The sequence below is a fragment of the Gallinula chloropus genome, assembly GCF_964237585.1.
Source record: "Gallinula chloropus genome assembly, chromosome: 1".
NCBI lineage: Eukaryota > Metazoa > Chordata > Aves > Gruiformes > Rallidae > Gallinula > Gallinula chloropus.
The window spans coordinates 121,148,738-121,167,641 of record NC_140085.1 but is presented as its reverse complement, the minus strand read 5'-3'; positions in this window follow the sequence as shown (position 1 = coordinate 121,167,641).

Below are 18,904 nucleotides of genomic sequence, written 5' to 3'. Positions count from 1 at the left end.
ATTCTGAGAATGTTGACAGTTCTTCCAGAAATAAGCTTTTATGTTTGAATCTCTTTTAATGTCATTTGATCCTCTGTTGTGTTTTTAACAATGCAAGAGGAGCCACTAATTCATCTATTATTTATTTCCTTTTTTGCTTTGCTATGTTTTGTTTTGTTCTTTTCAGTCACTGTGTTTTAACATATTTTTTTCAGGTGCTTCAATTTTTATTTCTCATATGTCTTTGACACTGTAGTAAATGAGGTCCTTATTAATATTTAAACTTCCTTTTTCATTTGTTTGTTTTATGTAATACTCAAAAGTCTCAGTGTGTATAATAATACCATACATTCTCCATAATGTATAAAGTCTTGCTGAAATGACTTGGGAGCTTGGGATCATACCCCATGAATGTCTTGTTTTGAGGAGCTTTATTCATTGAGACAAATGTCTCATTGTAGTCTCACTGTCAGTTCCTTTGCATATGTGTCTGGTCTTCCTGGCATATATTGATTGAAATCATTTACATTAGAAATTCCAGATCATGGAACTGAGGTTGCATAAAGAATCATTGTTATTAAAGAAATGGCATTTTCAGTTACTTAGATTATTTTCTGTGCCTTTCAGTCAGGTCCTTTGTTATAAATTCTTTCCTCCATTTGAATCTTCGCAAGCAGTGGATTATGTTTGCAGTGCTTATCCCAGGAGTCATAACAAATATTTCTAGTACTTCCTCCTGATTTTTCTGATGCTGCTCCAAAGCTCTAGCCAGATCCTAAGATTATTAACAAGACAAAACCAAACCCAAACTCCCAAAAGTATGCTTAGAAACGGGAAAAATAGTTGGTATGTGGTCGGAACAGTCTTTGGTTTGCACAGATATGATCTTTATCTTCTGACCTAATCCTGTTCTGAGTCTGGCTGTAACATATCAAAGTGTTTCAAATCTAAGTTCCATTTTCAAAGAGCATTTAGAAATTTAATTTTCATCAGAGACTTAGGAGCCGAAACTGTAAAGTTGTGGGTAAGAATGATTTTTTAAAATGCATACCTTGACAACAAGTTACATCAAGGTTTTAATCTACAAAAACAATTCAGTACTTTAAAACCTTTGACACCCTCTATTGTAATGTCTTCACACACAAGCTTAGGAAGTGTGGGTTGGCTTGCTTGGACAATGAGGTGGGTGGAGAACTGAATGTCGGAGCCCAGGGGGTTGTGGTGAGTGGCACAGAGTCTAGTTGGAGGCCTGTAGCCACTGGTGTGCCCCAAGGGTCTGTGTTTGGTCTGTTCTTGTTCAACATACTCATCAGTGACCTGGATGAAGGGACAGAGTGTGCCCTCAGCAAATTTGCTGACAACCCAAAACGGGGAGGAGTGGCCCGACACACCAGAAGGCCGCACTGCGTTTCAGTCAGATCTGGACTGACTAGAGTATTTGGCCCAGAGGAAACAAATGAATTTCAATAAGGACAAGCGTCAGGTCCTGCATCTAGGGAGGAATAAGCCAAAAAAACAATACAGGTTAGGGGTTGACCTGCTGTGAAGCACCTCTGTGGAGAAGGACCTGGGATTCCTGGTGGACAACAAGCTCTCTATGAGCCAGCAGTGTGCTCTTGTGGCCAGATAATGGCAGGACAAGGGGGAATGGACTAAAGCTAAAGGAGGGAAGGTTTAGATTAGATATTAGGAGGAAGTTTTTTTTACAGAAAGAGTGGTGAGGTGCTGGAACAGGCTGCCCAGAGAGGTGGTGGATGCCCTGTCCCTGGAAGTATTCAAGGCCAGGTTGGATGGGGCCCTGGACAACCTTGTGTAGATCCAGGCCTGGAGGTTGGTGTCCCTGCCTGTGGCAGGGGGGTTGGAGCTCTATGATCCTTGGGGTCCCTTCCAACCCAGACCATTCCATGATTCTATGATTCTAAGAAAGTCATCGGTATCCTGAGGTGCATTAAGAAGAATGTGGCCAGCAGGTCAAGAGACATTATCTTCCTTGTCTACTCTGCCCTGGTGAGGCCTCATCTGGAATGCTGTCCAGTTCTGGACTCCTCAGTTCAAGAAAAACAAAGAACTGCTGGAGAGAGTCCAGCGGAGGGCTACAAAGATGATGAGGGAAGGCTGAGAGAGCTAGGACTGTATAGTCTGGAGAAAAAGACTGAGAGGGAAAATGGTCGATATTTAAAGGGTGGATGTCAAGTGGATGCATCCAGACTCTTCTTAACGGTACTCAGGGACAGGACAGGGGGCAACAGGCACATAGGAAATTCTGTCTGAATATGAGGAAAAACTCTTCACTATGAGAGTGACAGAGCACTGAGACAGGCTGCCCAGAGGTTGTGGAGTCTCCTTCTCTGGAGACATTCAAAACTCATGTGGACAGGGTCCTGTGCTACATTCCCTAGGTGATCCTGCTCTAGCAGCGGGGTTGGACTAGAAGATCTCCAGAGGTCCCTTCCAACCTCTTCTGTGATTCTGTGATTCTCTGAATAGTGGAAAATGAAATTACTGTTGTGATTATTCCCAAAATTAATATTCTTATTTGTAAATTACTAATGTAGAAAACACTTAAAGAAAATTAAACATATTCAGATATGTCTGGTCCGTGTGTCAAATAGCCTTAACTCTACCCTGTAGTTTTGCTATGAAAACAACTTTGACTTTAAATACGTATCTACTCCAATTTTTAGCTACAAACACTAGCTGCATGTATATCATACAACTGTAGCAGTATATATTTAGAAGGCGGAAATCCATAAAACAGATCAGGAAAATGACTATGTGCTGCTTTTAATTAATAAACATAAACCATCTGCTCAGTGCCCATGAACAGCAACAGGGTGAACAAGTTTTTGGAAAGAACTTTATTCCAGCAGTTACTGAAAACTCAATTCTAGTTTCCAGTGTATTTCAGAGTATTAAAAGGTTACACTTTCTGAAACGTATTTTGATAAGAATGAACATTTGCAGTTATGACTGATATAAAGCAAGTACTTTAAGTAAGGTAATGAGCACTCATACTTCACATTTTAGATTTTTTAAAAAAATATAAAATGAGATAATAACTCCTGTAGTGCTACAGGAACATGAAATCAATGATGCGTGTCTGTCCAATTGACTGGAGTAATCCATTTACCACCAAACTCACACAGAAGTCTATGTACACAGGTGAATAATGTATATCATGAAAATTTTTATCATAGAATTTGTCTGTCTGTTTGAATTTACTAGAACACCAAGTTCTTTTTGTGATGTGAGCTAAGATGGCTAAGAAAACAGTGTGGCCATTTTTATGTTAAACTGGTGCAGAAATGATGCTTTTGAGACTCCAGAAACATCTGTCTTCCCCCCAACCTGAGTCCAGGCTCAGTGTACAGATGCACAGTGAGATTCATTTTGCTTAACCTGAACTCTGCAATCACGGGGCTGCTGAGTTGGGAAGGCACCGCTGGAGAACACCTAGTCCAACCCCTTACTCAGAGCAGGTTGCATGGGGCTCTGTCTGGTCAGCTTTTGAATGTCTCCAAAGATAGACTCTGCAGCCTGCCTGGGAAATCTCTAGTGTTTGACCACACATACAATAAAAAGTATTTTCTTACATGCAAATGGAATTTCCTCTATTCTAATTTGTGCCTACTGCCCCTTGTCCCGTATCACTGGGCTGCACCGAGAAGAGCCTGTCTCCGTCCTCTTTGTATCCTCCCTTCTGTATTTGTACACATTGATAAGATCGTCCCTGAGCCTTCTCCTCTCCAGGCTGAACAGTCCCAGCTCTCTCAATGTCTCCTGTATAAGATGCTCCAAGCCCTCAATCACCTTTGTGACCCTGTGCCAAAGTTGCTCCAGTATGTTTCTCTTCTACTGGAAAGCCCAGCACTCCAGATGTTTCTCATCAGGGCTGAGCAGGGAGGAAGGATCACCTCTCTTGACCTGCTGATTATGCTCTGCCTAATGCAGCCCATGATGCTGTTTGCTTTCTTTGCTGCAAAAGGCACATTGATGGTTCATGTATCTCTTGGTGTTCACCAGGACCCACAGGGCCTTTTCTGCAAAGCTGTTTTCCAGCTTGTTAGCTCCCATCAGTGCTGGTACAAGTAGTTATCGTGCCCTAGGGGCAGGGCTTGGCATTTCCCTTTGTTGAAATCTACAAGGCTTCTGTCAGCCTGTTGCTCCAGTTTGTTGAGGTCACTCTAAATGGCAGCAAAACCATCTGGTGTGCCAACCACTCCTCCCAGTTTTGTATTATTTGCAAACTTGCTGAGGGCACACACCATCCCATCATCGTTAATGCAGATGATAAACTGCATTAATAAATACTCCTATGGTAAACCACTAGTGACTTCCCTCCAGAGAATTTCATACTGCTGATGACAACCTTTCGAGCCTGGAAGTTTGGCCAGTTTTCAGTCCACCTCTTTGTCCACTTCCCTAGTTCATACTTAAGCAGTTTGGAAATGGGGTTGTTATGGGAGTCAGTTGTGTTTCTGGGTGATGATGTACATGAAGGCTCTCCCTAGAGGAGGGACAGCTCCACCCTGCACAGGTAAGATGCTTCTGTAGGAAATTAAAATCATAAACAAACTACCTAAGCCCTTGAGCAAGTCACTGAAGGAGTGGAAGTGAACAGCTCCCAGCAACACTATTTCCACAGTAGCCAAGCCAGACACCTATTCGTCTGTTTCAGCTTCCTTTGGGCTGAGACTATTAAAATATCTCTACAGCATCTGGAAAGACTATTTTCCATAAAATCCAATATATATATATTTTTGTTATTTAAAAATATCTTAACATTAGCAACAGCATCATCACCTAGCAGTCCTTCATCTAGGTAAAAAAAGGAGTCTTTAGGCCTAATAAATTTGTAGGTTGTGATATTTTCCAGTCAGCTGACAAACCTTTAGGGTGTTGTTTGTTTGCAAGACAGATGAACCCCTTAGATATGTGTGTCACCACTTACCAAATGCTATACATTGTCCATATAGCAACCCACATCAATAAGATGTTGTTTGTCATTTAAAAATAGATTTAGCATTGCCAATTAGTCAGTCATGCCTCTGGTAACCTTATTCAATGTTATGGTGCTAATCACTTCTGGAAGGCCTTGACATATTTTATAATTGAATTGCCAGGTTTGCATTTTGCTGCGATTCATTCATATCCAAGTGTGACTTGTTGACCACATTAAGATGATTTCTTTTGAAAGCTGGTGGGAAGCATGGAGTCATGATTCCCATGTTTGTATCCAATTACAGTATTCCAGCAGAGTACTCAGAGGGTAAAAGATGTTGCTATCATTTTTTGAGGTAAATGAAAGTTTGAGGGTGGCTCATCTGTGGAAACACCACTTAATAACAGAATGGTATTCGCTGACTGTTTCCTTTTGCTTTCACAGAATCACAGAATGGTTTGGGTTGGAAGGGACCTTTAAAGGTCATATAGTCCAACCCCCCGTCAGTGAGCAGGAACTTCTTCAGCTAGATCAGGTTGTTCTGAGCCCCATCCAACCTGACCTTGAATGTTTCCATGTATGCCACCTCTCTGGCATACATGTTGCAGTGCTTCACCACTGTCACAGTAAAAAAGTGTCTTCCTGCCTGTCTGTCATCGTATGTGTTTTCATTCTTGTCTAAAACTCTGCTGTTACCTTTTGTGGACAGGGTTCCTATTAAATTTTATTTAACCAGCCCTTACCAGAGTGACCTAACTGTGAGTTCTAAGTCACATACTAAATAAACTAATGTCCAAGTATCTTCCCCTTCATTTTCCTTCCCTTTTCATTAGCCTAAAAGACTTGGCAGCTAGAAGAAAGGGACCTAATTCCTAGTGTAGACTACTGAGTAGTATTAAGCCTACTTCAAGAAACCTTTGCATTAGTATTACTGTGGTACATGTCCCTATAAAGCCCAGTCTTCATGTGAAATTGCATATCATTGGGATAGGCTTATATCAAAATGCAAAGACAGGTATCCATGCTTTTGGCAGGTCTCTGTCATGCATGCCTGGACTTACTTTCTAAAATGAGATTAGTCTGCTTGAATTGAAATCTGTATGTCATGCATGGCATAGAATGGGGTTACAAACAGGGTCTATATGCAGCTGAGACAAAATGGTTTAAGGGGATATTGTTTTCATGGGGCTTTATGTCCAGAACACTTAGGTACTCAAAACAGTAATGTCTGTAAGCTTTATAAGGGATTAAAAGAGGAAAAAAACTCATCCAAAAAACCAAGTCAATTATATGATCCTTTAAATATTACCATCAGGCTGGGAGGTACCTGTTCCTCATGTATTGCTCAGTACAGTTCCAGCTTTCAGTAGAAACAATCTGTTGTTTATTCTTGCTGGACACATTTGAAATCTGGCACATTTTGAGTTTTAATGCTTTGAATTTTAAGGAACCAGGTAGCATTAACTACTTCCATTTCTCTATGCAGGGTGTGTGAGTCATGAATAAATAGTAACCCTTGCAACCAATCTGCAGCAGATTCCCTTCACTTTCAGTGCATCAGACGGTGTTTGTACTGATCTATGGGCTTCAGAGGAGTGGGACTTCGGTCAAATTTGACCTGCTGCACCTTCGTACCACACAGCACTGAGCACCCTACTTTCTCTTGGAGGCCAATTTAAATTTAAACTCCTGATGCTCTAGCAGTTATGTTAAATGAAGATGGTCAGCAGTTCTCTGCTAGGAATGGCATAAGACTGGTCTTATTCCAGTCTGCTGGAATAAGTCTCCACTCCATAAAAAAGAAAATTGACTATTCTTGTTGGGGCATTAGAGCATAAAAATGTAATTAAATGAGATAGCTATTTCTTGAAAAAGGTGAGAAATTTATTGTCCAAAATGAATACTTAGATTTGTTCTTTGGTAGAATAAAATTAATCTGTGAATCTCAATTGATAAACCCTTGTTCTGCTGGAGGAGATCTCTCTTTATCACTGGTTAGTGGTCTGCCTTTCAAAAGCACAATGACAACAGTAGAGCTGATAATACTTTTGAACTTGTTTAAACCCTATTCACCAAAAGACACCAAGAAATGGGATTAATTTTTTCAGCAGAAGTCCCAGGCAAGTGTCTGTTAAAGCTATAGTGTTCTTTTTTAGCTTTCAGAACATCTGTCCTGTATTTCATTTGCCTCTTTTTCAGGGTGCAAATAACAGCAGGCACACAGACAGAGATATTAAAAATGTAAGAGCTATTCCAGTAAATCAGTTAGTTTGCAGTAAATCAGTTAGTTTACCATTACTGAAGTTCTGTATGAAGTGAGTCTCACTGCTGGCAGAACAGGATTTTGTAATAAATAATACAAAATATTCTTTGGGTTTTTTAAAGGAGCTTTTGTAGAGAGATTTCAACAATAAATGATTTAATGGGTATGTGATGATCAATGCAGCCTCCATGTTGTGTCTCAGAACATTGAAAATCCTGGTGTACATAGAATCCCTGGAGGACCTCTGCCTTCTTAAACATTGTTACTAGCAGCTGACACTTCATGGTTTCTATTTTTGAAAAGGTGAAAATCTGAACTTCTAAAGCTTGCAAAGGGTTCAGGAGAGTGAATTATGTCTCCCTACTGGAGGCTGCAGTAGCATCAAGTGAGATACATTATGGTCAGCAGAAGCATCTACCTAGATGGGCAGAGATCCTTCAGAGATTAGAGCATGCAGAGGAAATGATTCTCCACTGGAAAGGGAGACCACTGCAGAGAATGAGATGGGTACACAGGAGAGAGCATCTCAGAAATAGATGGGCTTCACCGAACAGATTTCCTGCTTTGCAGAGGAGTTCAGAGGCAAAGGTGCGTTAAGACCTGGGGAAGCTGGACAAGGTAGAAAGAAGAAAGATGTAAGGTGTTATCCCATGTCCGGCCCACCCCTCTGTTGCCTGTTGCCATCAGCAGACATACTGATATTCCAAAATGCAATAGATGTGGCTCTGCACTCCTCTCAAACACCAAAGTTACGTGTGTCCCACAGGATGGCTCTGCCCTGAATCAGTCACGATGCAGGAAAAAATTATTTCATTCCCGTATCCTTCATGAAGTTCCCAGATTCTCCCACATTCATCTACTTCCATTGTATTGTCTAACACAACTAGATTCAACGGCAGTTTCATCAGTGTAAAATATAAATTTAATATAAAATCCCTACATTTGTTCTGCTTATACATCTAAGGACCACAGTAATTCTATCAGGTTCTATCCTCGTCCTTGTTTAGTACTCTTTTAGTTTCCTGTCATCTGTGCATTTTGAACATAACGGCGTTCCTTCACTCCAGACTGAAAAAAATACTCAAAAGCCTAAGCTCAGGGACCAGAACTTGCGTGCAAAGCGAGGCCAAAAAAAGAGTAGGGCTTGGAAGCTCATGGGTAGATGATCACAGTAGAAATACCTGATGGACAAAACCTGAAGGAATAGAGAAAAGGAGTGATCAGCAAAGACATCTACATCTCTATGATCGCGAAGAATCAGGATAGCCAAACAGCATATGGGATTATGAGAAACAAGAAAGGGAAAAAACAAACAGGGCCATTTTCCCAGGAGGATTTTATGGTCCTACACCTAAAGGAATACTTCATCTTTCAGAAAGAAAAAGATTTCTATTGGAGTACATGATTGTAAGGAAATGTAACTTAGTGTTCCCAAGCTGGAATTAAAAGTCCTGGAGGTCAATGCAGCAGATTGCCCGGATAGAATTTGTCCTGTACACTGAATGAACTAGCATTGAAGTTGCAAACTAGCAAATTCAGAGCTTCTGCCATATGAGTAGCAAACATTAACTGCACTGTTTACCCTACCAGAAGGGAAAAAAGTGACATAAGCAGCAAAAGGCCCCTTAGTCTGAATTCAGTGCTATGCAAGATTAGAGAACAAATTTTAAAAGAAAAAGTACAAACAAAAAAGAAAATGACAAACTGATAAAACTCAACTTTGTTTCACCAAAAGGTAATTTGTGTATGACTTGCCTCATGTTTTTCTTTGATGAAATAACTGATTTCTTTGACAATTAAAAAGTAGATCTTATTTATAACTTTTTTTTTAATATGGTACCACACAAGAAGTTACTAGCCATGTTGAAGATATACAATGCTTATACAGGGATAATGCTCAGACTGGAAGATGGAAAACAGTCTTGTAATGAAAGGGGAATCATCCAGATTGAATGGGGTTGTTAATGAACTCTTCAAAGGCTGCTTTTGTGACTAATATTCAATTTTTTCACTAATGATAGCCAGAATAATTAATCCCATATCCTTTGCATTTTGATACAGTATTATAACCCATTGGGAATTTGCCTTAGCTGATCAAATAAATTATTACAAAATTTTGAGCTGGGGGAAGGTCAGTCGTCAAGGACTGTTTTGGAAAGCAGTGTTCAATGTCTTTTATAGATTACCTTGGCACCAAAAAAAAAGAAGTTTGTTAAGGAAATTAGGAGGGCTTGTCAATGCAGGTATAGATAAGGATATTTTATAGAAAAATAAAAATAAGAGAAAGACAAGAATGAGGAAAATACAGCATAATGTAGTAAGACACAATGAAAAGTCATGACCATGAAGATTCATTTGCAGTCTGCTTCCTGTACAAAGGGGTCTCATTGTCAGGAAACAGACAAGAAGCATAAAAAAACCAGGTTGACTGTGTATGACCCAGGCTGATTTGAGGAAAAAGTATAAGTCTTTAACCTGAATTTGCTGTATTTTCAGATTATCTTCTTAGGTCAACTCCTTTGAATTACAGCCTACCCTTTCAGGGGACATTAATCTCCTTTACTGAGATCCTTCCACTTTGACCTGAGGTTCTGTCATGACAAGGTCAGGAAACCAGCTGTTCTGAGTTGGAGGGAATATCCCACACCTGACAACCCTGTAGCAGAAAACTGCAGTATATGCCACTGTGGATTACTCAAAGGAGTGATAAACTGCCATTGAATTATAAAACACAGGAGACTGTGAAAACAGCATCTCTGAGGAGTTTACTCTGACAGCAGGAAACTGTGCTGGAGGCAAAAAGAAAAATATGAGAATCCAGGAAATATTAGTAAAAATCCCAGGTGCACAGCATGCCTCTGAATGTTCAGAGTATTGGCAAATATTGACTCCAGCTCTCACTGCTTATTATGAGTGCTTTGCCAAGTCATAATGATGGAGAGTGATTATTTGCCTTTTTTTTTTTTTTAAACATCTTTCCTTGTTACAGAGGTTAATTTTAATGTGGGGGAAAAAAATAGCTCTAGAAATACAGCTCAACTGTTTGGTAGGCTACAGAGAGCAAAGAATAATCTGGGGGTAAGTTCTCTCTAGCAAGACTCCAACAAAGGACCCATCCGTTAGAAATGAGCATTATATCATACTTTCCGGACTATTCACAGGATTAAACCAACTGTGCATACAGTAAGCTCTCTTTACAGATCTGAGAGCAGCCCAGGCACCGAGATCCATTTATTTTGGATGGTTTTCAAGACACAGCTATTGTTTATATTGTGCAGTGGCCCAGGGCTGGGGAAAAGGAAACTGTAAGCTTTAAGGAGCAAGTTGAAGCGCGCACAGTGCCGCGCTCTAGGAAACATCAGCTCTCCAGCTGGAAATGGAGGCATTGGGAGCAACTGCAGTGAAAAGGATGTTGGATGTGGGTTTTTATGTTGTAAGGAAAAGAATGAAAAATGAAAAAAGATGCCTCGAGGTGATACAGTCAGCTAAGCCTGGCACCAACTCTGCTTCCAGGTGTCCTGTTCAGCCTCGTTCTGCTGAAAATAGTGGCGAAAAACTCATGAAAACAAGCTAAACAGAGGCAGATCGTGGCAGTATCTGCATATCTTCTTTTTTTTTTTAAGGACTCATTTTTTTATTCAGCAAATTACATTCTGGGTATTTAGTAAAAATCGGCATGTTGCAGGATCAATATGTAAGTATTAGGCCTGTTCAGAGCTTGTCTGCTAGCTGTGGGAGCACGCTGGGGAGGGAACCATGAGATTACCAGAGCTGTGACAAATGCTTTTGCACCCTACCAGCTAAATGAAGGACAGAATTATTGGTTGCTTCCCACTTGACTAGCTTACTCCTCCCTTGCTCTGAGGTAGCCTAATTATCAAGTGAGGAGCAGCAGACAGAAGGTTGTGGGAAATAGTACTTCTCTTCCACTTGAGCAAGGTCAGTAGTGAGGAGTAAAAACTTCTGGAGATGGTCTGGCATGTTGCTGGTGTCATTAGAAAGAAGGCAGCGGTTCAGCCTCATCTTAAAAAAATCTATGATAAATCTAAACTTTGGTTTACAAAGCAGAGAAACACATGATACGTGGCCAGAAGAGTAAAATCCTTAGGGAATGTGTATTCTGCTAAACAAAAAAACCCAGTGAATAAAAGATATGCACCACATCAGCTGTAGCCTGGCACGATGGCAAAGTCAGAGGCTGGAGACAGAGGCAGAGAAGACTGGCAGTGAAGGCAGAGCCCCAGCCATGGCTGTAGCCTTCTCCTTTAAGGGGGCATGGAGGGTGTGTGCCAGGAGGAGACATGAAATCTTGGGTCTGAGCTTTGCTTGTTCCTCCTGCATGAGGTAATATCCTTTTAAAAAATATTTTAATTCATTTTCCTTTATTAAAAAAGACCCCCCCAGAAATGGTCAGGTTTCCATGGAAGTGTTTCACCAGTCTGGGGTGCCTTTCTCAAGGCAGGCATAAGGGTGTAGTCAGCCTGCCCAGCTGGCTCAGTCCTTAGCACTCTGCCCATTCGTCCCGAAATCACAGCTCTTCCCTCTGCTGGTGCTGCCACTCTACTGAACTGTACCAAGCAGTGGGATGGTTTTCTACTGGGAACCATTTTAAACAGCAAGTGGTTGTAGGATACTCAGCTGAGATAGTCAAGATCTATTTTAAACTGTTTGTGTCCTTGCTTGCAGGCAGAGTTGTGCTAAATCTCCCCTCCTCCCTGTCCCTGTTGAACAGGACTCATATCTGAACATTGCCATGAAAAAATTACGAAGAAACCTGAAGAGGGAAACCAGCAGGGAAGTGAGTGTCACGAGCAGTCACTCAGCTGAGGCGCTTGGGAACAGAGAAGGTTTAGAGACTGTCACCTGACGTTGCTAACTCTACCAAAACCCAGGAGGCTCAGTGATTTCAGTTTAGAGGATTGAGAAAGTGGAAACTGAAAAATTAAAATAACGCAATATGAAAGAGCAGCGACGTGATTGGACCCGGACAGGCAGCTGGAGGGATGCCCAGTCCTTCTGCAGCAGAATGAAAGCGGAGAGATTTCAGGCCTGCCTGAGTACTGATCCTTTTCCCATGCAAAACACCACTGGTTTTAGCAAGATTAGGAGACAGGCTTAGCAGATACTGTGTTTCATCTGGTTGTTTGGAAAGACATCGAACAGCACCTCTGACCAAGCTTGCCTGAAAGTTGATGGGGCTGTCCTTACTGCCCTGTGAGCAGGGCGTACGCTTATCTCCCCTCAGTCTGCAGGGAATCAGACTTGACATATTCTCCTGCAAGAAATTAGTGTTCAGGAAATCAAGTGGTGTGAATCAGCACATCTTGGCGGGCTGTGACGGAACAGCTTCCATGTACATGACGGGTCTGTTGGGCCTCTTAACCCCCCAGCTCAGAAGGCAGGGATTGTTGATAAAAAAGTGCTGACCTTCACCTCTACTTGTATTCTCAGTCAGCTCTGAAGAAAATGAGTGTAAATACTCGAATGCTTGGTTATGGCACAGCTGGCAAGTCCGAGGTTTTGAGCATGAGAGTTGCTGTTTTGCACTCCTATTTCGTGCTCTGCTTCTTTTCCCTGCTCTGAGATCTCACGTTCTCCCAAGCCCTTTCTCTGCGTCTTCTACTGTGCAGAGATGCCCCAGCTGTGCTCCCTCGATCCACGTGGACCATCGCCTCTGCCATGCATCTCAGCGTAGAGTATTGCACGTGCTGGGAGCTGGAGGAGCCTGAATGGCTCCCATATGCGTTTTCCTAATAGCAAACACCGAGCGTATCATTACCGAATTCACACATAGGCTGCTAATAAACACCCACACTCATCTTCTCCAAGAAAAGATGTCATAACTCGTTTCATCATTTTCGCTGCTGTCAGTGAATGCTGTCTATTTACAGGGAGTAGCTCAGGTTGGCAGAGTGAAAGCACCAGTCTGAAGGCTGATTACATTAAGCACACTGAAATTATTGTCATATCAAAACGGGACTGGTTGAACATCTCCATTTTATAAAACTTTCAGACTGTAAATAGGTTTTTGGTTGGGTTTTTTTTCTGATATCCTTTCTAAGAGCATTCCTTTGTGGAGAATTAGGAGGAAAAAATGCTTGGAAACTCATATTTGAAAATGGAAATTCCTGCCTGAAAGCAGAAACCAAATTGCTGTAATGACTTTTAGAATTATAGGGAATTAACGTCAATGTCTGTGGTGAGCTGTGCCACTGTGGCCAATTTGTCTTTCCTCATGTCATTCTAGAGTTAGTAATTCTCAATGAATTTTGCCTCATCTCACCAAAAAGTTAGGATCTGGTACTTTGTGGGAAACCCTGATGGGCTGAAGACCCTGACCCATAGAGGTGAATGAGGGAAAAAAGTCCTGGCTGTACAGAAATTGTTGCAACCCTTCTCATCACAGGTATGGGGTGCTTGAAAGGAAACATTTGGATCTTTATTTGAAGGTTTTTTTAAACACCTCCAAAATTTCCATTTAAAAAACCCAAAAAAAACCCCATTAAAAAGCCCCCACAAAACAAACAGTAAGAGATTTTAAAGTATTTTGATTATTTTTGAGTTTGATTATTTTGTGTTCCTTATGAACTTATCATTGGGTTTAGTTAGAGCAGAAATCTTCCTGATTTTGAGCTAGCTCCATACTACATGTCTAGACCAAAGCCACTGCTTTTTTTAAGAAAATGCAGTTTCAATTCTGTAGTTTTGCTGTTTCCTGTACCATAGAGATTCTGCAGACTTTCGCTTTTCAGCACTCAGCTGTGCCAGAAACAATGTTTGCCTATGAGTTTTTCCCCTAAACGATAATGTTCATTTAAAAACACTGTAGAGAATAAGATTATGGGTTAGGGGCTAAAATTCTTGAATGCTGCTGGGAGAGACTCCTGTGCTGGCTGTCACTGAGACTTTTCATTAGGTTGATTGAGAATTTTCCATCAAAGTTTTGTCCTTTTACTGTTAAAAAAAAAAATAAAAATCCAGAAATATGAAAGTACCCAAAGGGAATTTTCTACTCATACCCAAACTGTTTTCTTTTTCCTTAAGCCATCAAAGTGAAATATTGCATTACTGTTCAAACCAAATCACAGTGTTTCACTTTTTTAAATAAAAAGGGAGACATTTTGTTTTGTGCTCAGTACTGAAGTGCAGGTGCCTCAAAGGAGGTGTGATTCATGTTGCCAGCTTTCCTTATGGATGTACTACAACTTCCCTGAGACCCCTGTCTCTCTCCTAATACTATGCCTCCTGCCATTTCCCAGAAGCTGGATGATTCAGCTGAGCTCTCTGAAATTGCATTAAAATTTAGAACCATTTCTGTCCCACAGACATTTTGGTTAACTGCCCCTTCCTTTGCACTGGGATTTAAAATTAAAATAAAAATATTTTTACAAAATTAGAATTTCCCAAAGAACAGAAACTGTGATTTTTCACTCAGCTCTGTGGCCTCTCTGGCTATTGCTTGATTTCTCACTCTTGTGAAAAGGTAAGAGAAACTGCTTCAAATATAAGAGCTTTAGTGTGGTCACTGCTTCAATTTAAAGTCAATTGCACTTAGAATAAGCCTGGGAGAGAACCCGGCAGATACATAATGTGTTAAATGACACAAAAATGTAATTATTATGATATGGCATGCATTAACTGAGAATTTTTGATGTAGGTAAAAAAAGCAGCAGTCCATAGAAATGGATATTCCTGAAGAATAAATGGTGGGCAAGTGCCAGCAAAGTGAAACATATCTGTTAAATACTTTTTAATGGTTAACTTTGGCTCTAAAAATAAAAATGCTGATTAATTACCTTTTTAAGACACTTTAATAATGCCACTATTTAACCTTTACAGCAACCTGGTGGAGCAGCTGAGTTTTAGTACTGCCAATTTAGAGATAATTAAGGAGTCGATCTGTTAAAACATCTTCATTCTGCTTGCCATCTATGTTTTTAATGCCCACCTTGAGGCACCCAGTGGCTGAAAAGCCTTTGCACTTTCTGTTGGTCTCAGGCCGAATTGTGGCACCCCAAGACATTTTGCCCCTGAGGCACCACTGTCAGAACCTGCATCCATGGGCATCCACAGTGATAAAATGCTCCCAAAAATACACCCTTGTGACTACATTTCTCCACGCACAATCAGGCGGACAGTTGTCCGATCACTGAGCAGATGCGTAGTGCAAGCATTCATCCTGGCTTTCCGCTCCACATGTTGTCCAAGTGTTTCCAGCAGTTAAAATTATTCCCATAGTAAAACAGATTGAGGGTTAAGGTTTGATTTTCAGAGCAGGAATCACTTTGATGTGCACCTGCAGAAGAACAGAGGAGGTGAAAAACTTGCCCCCCAGCCTCAGCTGCCTTTTGCAGGTGTCACAGAGGGGTTTGCATCCCCTCAAGCACCACATAACATTTGGCCTCAGGCAGCACCCCCGCGATCCTGAGCTGTAGTTGTTAGGATGCATTTTATCAGCTTGATATTTCTGCAGTAGCATCAGGGCTGTCTTATCACCCACTGAGCTCAGGAGAGGGTTTTCACAGGCACATGGAAGTATGTGTCGCATACTGGCATGTGGCATAAGGGTTTTTTATACTGAAAAACTTCTGGGACAATGTTGGACAGTTATATAGGGTGGAGATAGTCAGCTGCATCTGCACTGCCTTCCTGCAGTGAGTGCAGACAGCTCACTCCCTGGCAGCCACTGAAAAATAAGCAGTGAGGGTGGTCAGAGGTCCAGTGCTTTTAGTTGCTCCCATCTCCTGTTTAGCCTGTTTGGCATCTAACAAAGCTGGCATGGAGAAAAGAAGGCTCTGGAGACACCTTATTGCAGCCTTTGAGTACTTGAAGGGGCCTACAGGAAAGCTGGGGAGGGACTTTCTACAATGTCAATGGGTAATGACTTTAAGCTGAAAGAAAGTTTATTTAGATTAGGTATTTGAAAGAAATTCTTCCCTGTGAGGGTGCTGAGTCCCTGGCACAGGCTGCCCCGAGAAACTGTGGCTGCCCCCTCCCTGGTTGGATGAGGCTTTGGGTGACCTGGTCTAGTGGGGGGTGTCCCTGCCTATGGTGGGGGGATGGAACTAGATGGGCTTTGAGGTCCCTTCCAACCCAAACTGTTCTGTGATTCTGTGATTTGGTTGCCACAGGCACAATTCTAACCATACTTCTCAGGACAGATGAGAATGGTTTTGTTACTTGCGGTGTTTGACACTCCTAGACATACTGTAGCATGTGCTTTACTCCTGTAGCCCTCTAACAGCTTGCCCATGTTGTAGTGGTCAGTGCTGTTCGCCAGAAGGGAGGTCTGAGGTCTTGTCTTGGTGTTTTCACAGCCCAGATAGACTTTGTTAAGGACAACAAAGACCAAGGTCTTGTGTTAGGGCATTCCTCAGCTTGCTTTCAAGGAGTGGAAACATTCCTACTATCATCAGTAGAAATCTGTGTTCTTCTCTTAAGCAGGTTTTGAGGCAGTTGCTGTTTCCAAAGTAGCAAAAAGAGAGAGGTTAACAGGCAGGGGGGAAAGGACAAAGAGGAGACTAGTGTTTAAAAATGCTTTATCAGGGCTTCCATTCTCATAGAATAGCCATCAGGGATGGATGAAGCTTGAAAGCTTACAGACATAGCAGCAAGTATGGGAAAATGTGTGCACTTCCCTGCCACAGATTAATAAGAGAAGGAGCATATTTTAAGTCAGCGAATAAAGCACTTGCTCATCTGAATGGCAGAAGTTTAGCTCTGGAAGAAAACCAACTATTTGTCAAATCTGCATATTTCTTCAGTTAATTAATGATTAAAATGAACCATTGGAACAGGAACAGAACTTTCCTGTTTAAGGTCTATGTAGTCTGGCTGCTTGCCTCTGACCATGACCAGCACCAAATGCCTCAAAGAAAACTGCATGAAACAGCTCAGTACTGGGTTATCAAATAAATTGCGAGGCTGCTTTCTTCCTAAACTTCACTGGTCAGATGTTGGCTTACGCCTTGGTGTAAGAGGTTTGTTCCCTGTATCTAGCATTTCTGGCTCTCACAGTATATGGCATCCTTGAAGCCCTGATTGTGCGTTTTTTCTATTACATCTCAACTTTCTTTAATAAACAAAACAAAAAGAAGAAAAAGAAAGAAACTGACCACCTTCCCATTTGTGGAGGATAACTTCACAAGAGACCTCCAAGGCTGCCATGGGTTTAAGGCAAAACTGAACAAGCAGATAAGGAATAAATGCACAGTGTGCTGTGAAATACACAGAGACCGTAACAACTGTCTCTACTTGGACACACTTGGAGATTGGAAGAATATGACAGGAGAGTATCACATGTTCTTGTCCTGTTCTTGCATTTCCCTTGGGAAGAATAGATACTGGGGAGGACTAAATAGTTTTGGTCTGATGGAGAATGGCGTTTCATACAGTAGATATCATTCACATTTGTAAAAATCCTACCCAAATTCATAAGGCTAAAACAAGAATCTCAAAATCTTCACGTTTCGTTCACAAGCTAGTTTGGGCATATTATCTGGAAAAGCTGTGGATTTTTCCCAATGTTTAGGATTGAGCACATGACGTAGTATCTCCAGGTATCACAATAGGTAGTGTTGGAACATTGGATATTGCAGCATTTATAAGGGTAGCATGTTATATTATTTATATTATCTTCTTTAATAACAGCAAGAAAGTGCTGCACCTTCATAGATGTTACCATTGAGAATTCTTTTTAAAAATAAGAACTTATGAGGAGCCTTTTATTTTATTCAAAATAACAATTTTAATTTTTTTTCTTTTTAAAATAGGGGTAAAAAAAAAAACCCAATCCAACTATTGTGAGGCAGTGACTGCTCCTACTACTAGTCTGACACCACAGCACAAAGTTACATTCTTCCCCAGGGAATTGCCTTCCCATGTGGCTTCTCTGGAAGAAGAACTTCTTGTGGCTGAGTGGCTGCTCAGTGCACTGCCACAGCAAGGTCTTGGCTTAGGAAATCCACCTGTGTGTTTAAATAGGCAGCACAGAACAAGAGCAAGAGCCCCTGGGCTCCTGCAATGATGTGATTTTGGGGAGAGGTGAAAACTGAGAGAGGAAATGAGCCTGTTGGCCACTCATGTATACAAACAGAGAAGCCGAATTTGTGCATTCCAGCACAAATAGGGGTTTTAAGGGCATAGATAGCATCTTTGGGGATGTTTTATTTTTAGCTTGAAAACTTTGGTACGGGCAATTAACTTTAATTGGGATGTACAACATAAACATGCAGGAGCCTGCTGGTGAAATTAATTATTCACCATTGGAAAGGACAAGGTGTATGTGAGGGTGCTCAAAATGGGAAAGGGGACTTTTCTGTCCAGTGATTGCTAAAAGCAAGGCATGGCTTGAGCTCTGCGTGGGGTGCAAGAGGCTTCCATTTGCATGATGCAGGGGGACTCAGCCAGCCCCTTTTCAGTGGTCTGTGGAGACAGGACAAGGGGCAATGGCTGCAAGTTGGAGCACAGGAAGTTCCGCACCAACATGCAGAAGAACTTTTTCACAGTGAGGGTGACAGAGCCCTGGGACAGGCTGCCCAGGGGGGTGGTGGAGTCTCCTTCTCTGGAGATATTCAAGACCCGTCTGGACGCCGATCTGAGTGATATGTCCTAGGGAGCTGCTTTGGCAGGGGGGTTGGACTTGATGGTCTCTCGAGGTCCCTTCCAACCCCTACAATTCTATGATGACTGCGTGGGACTAAGGTTAAGAAGGAGGCAAA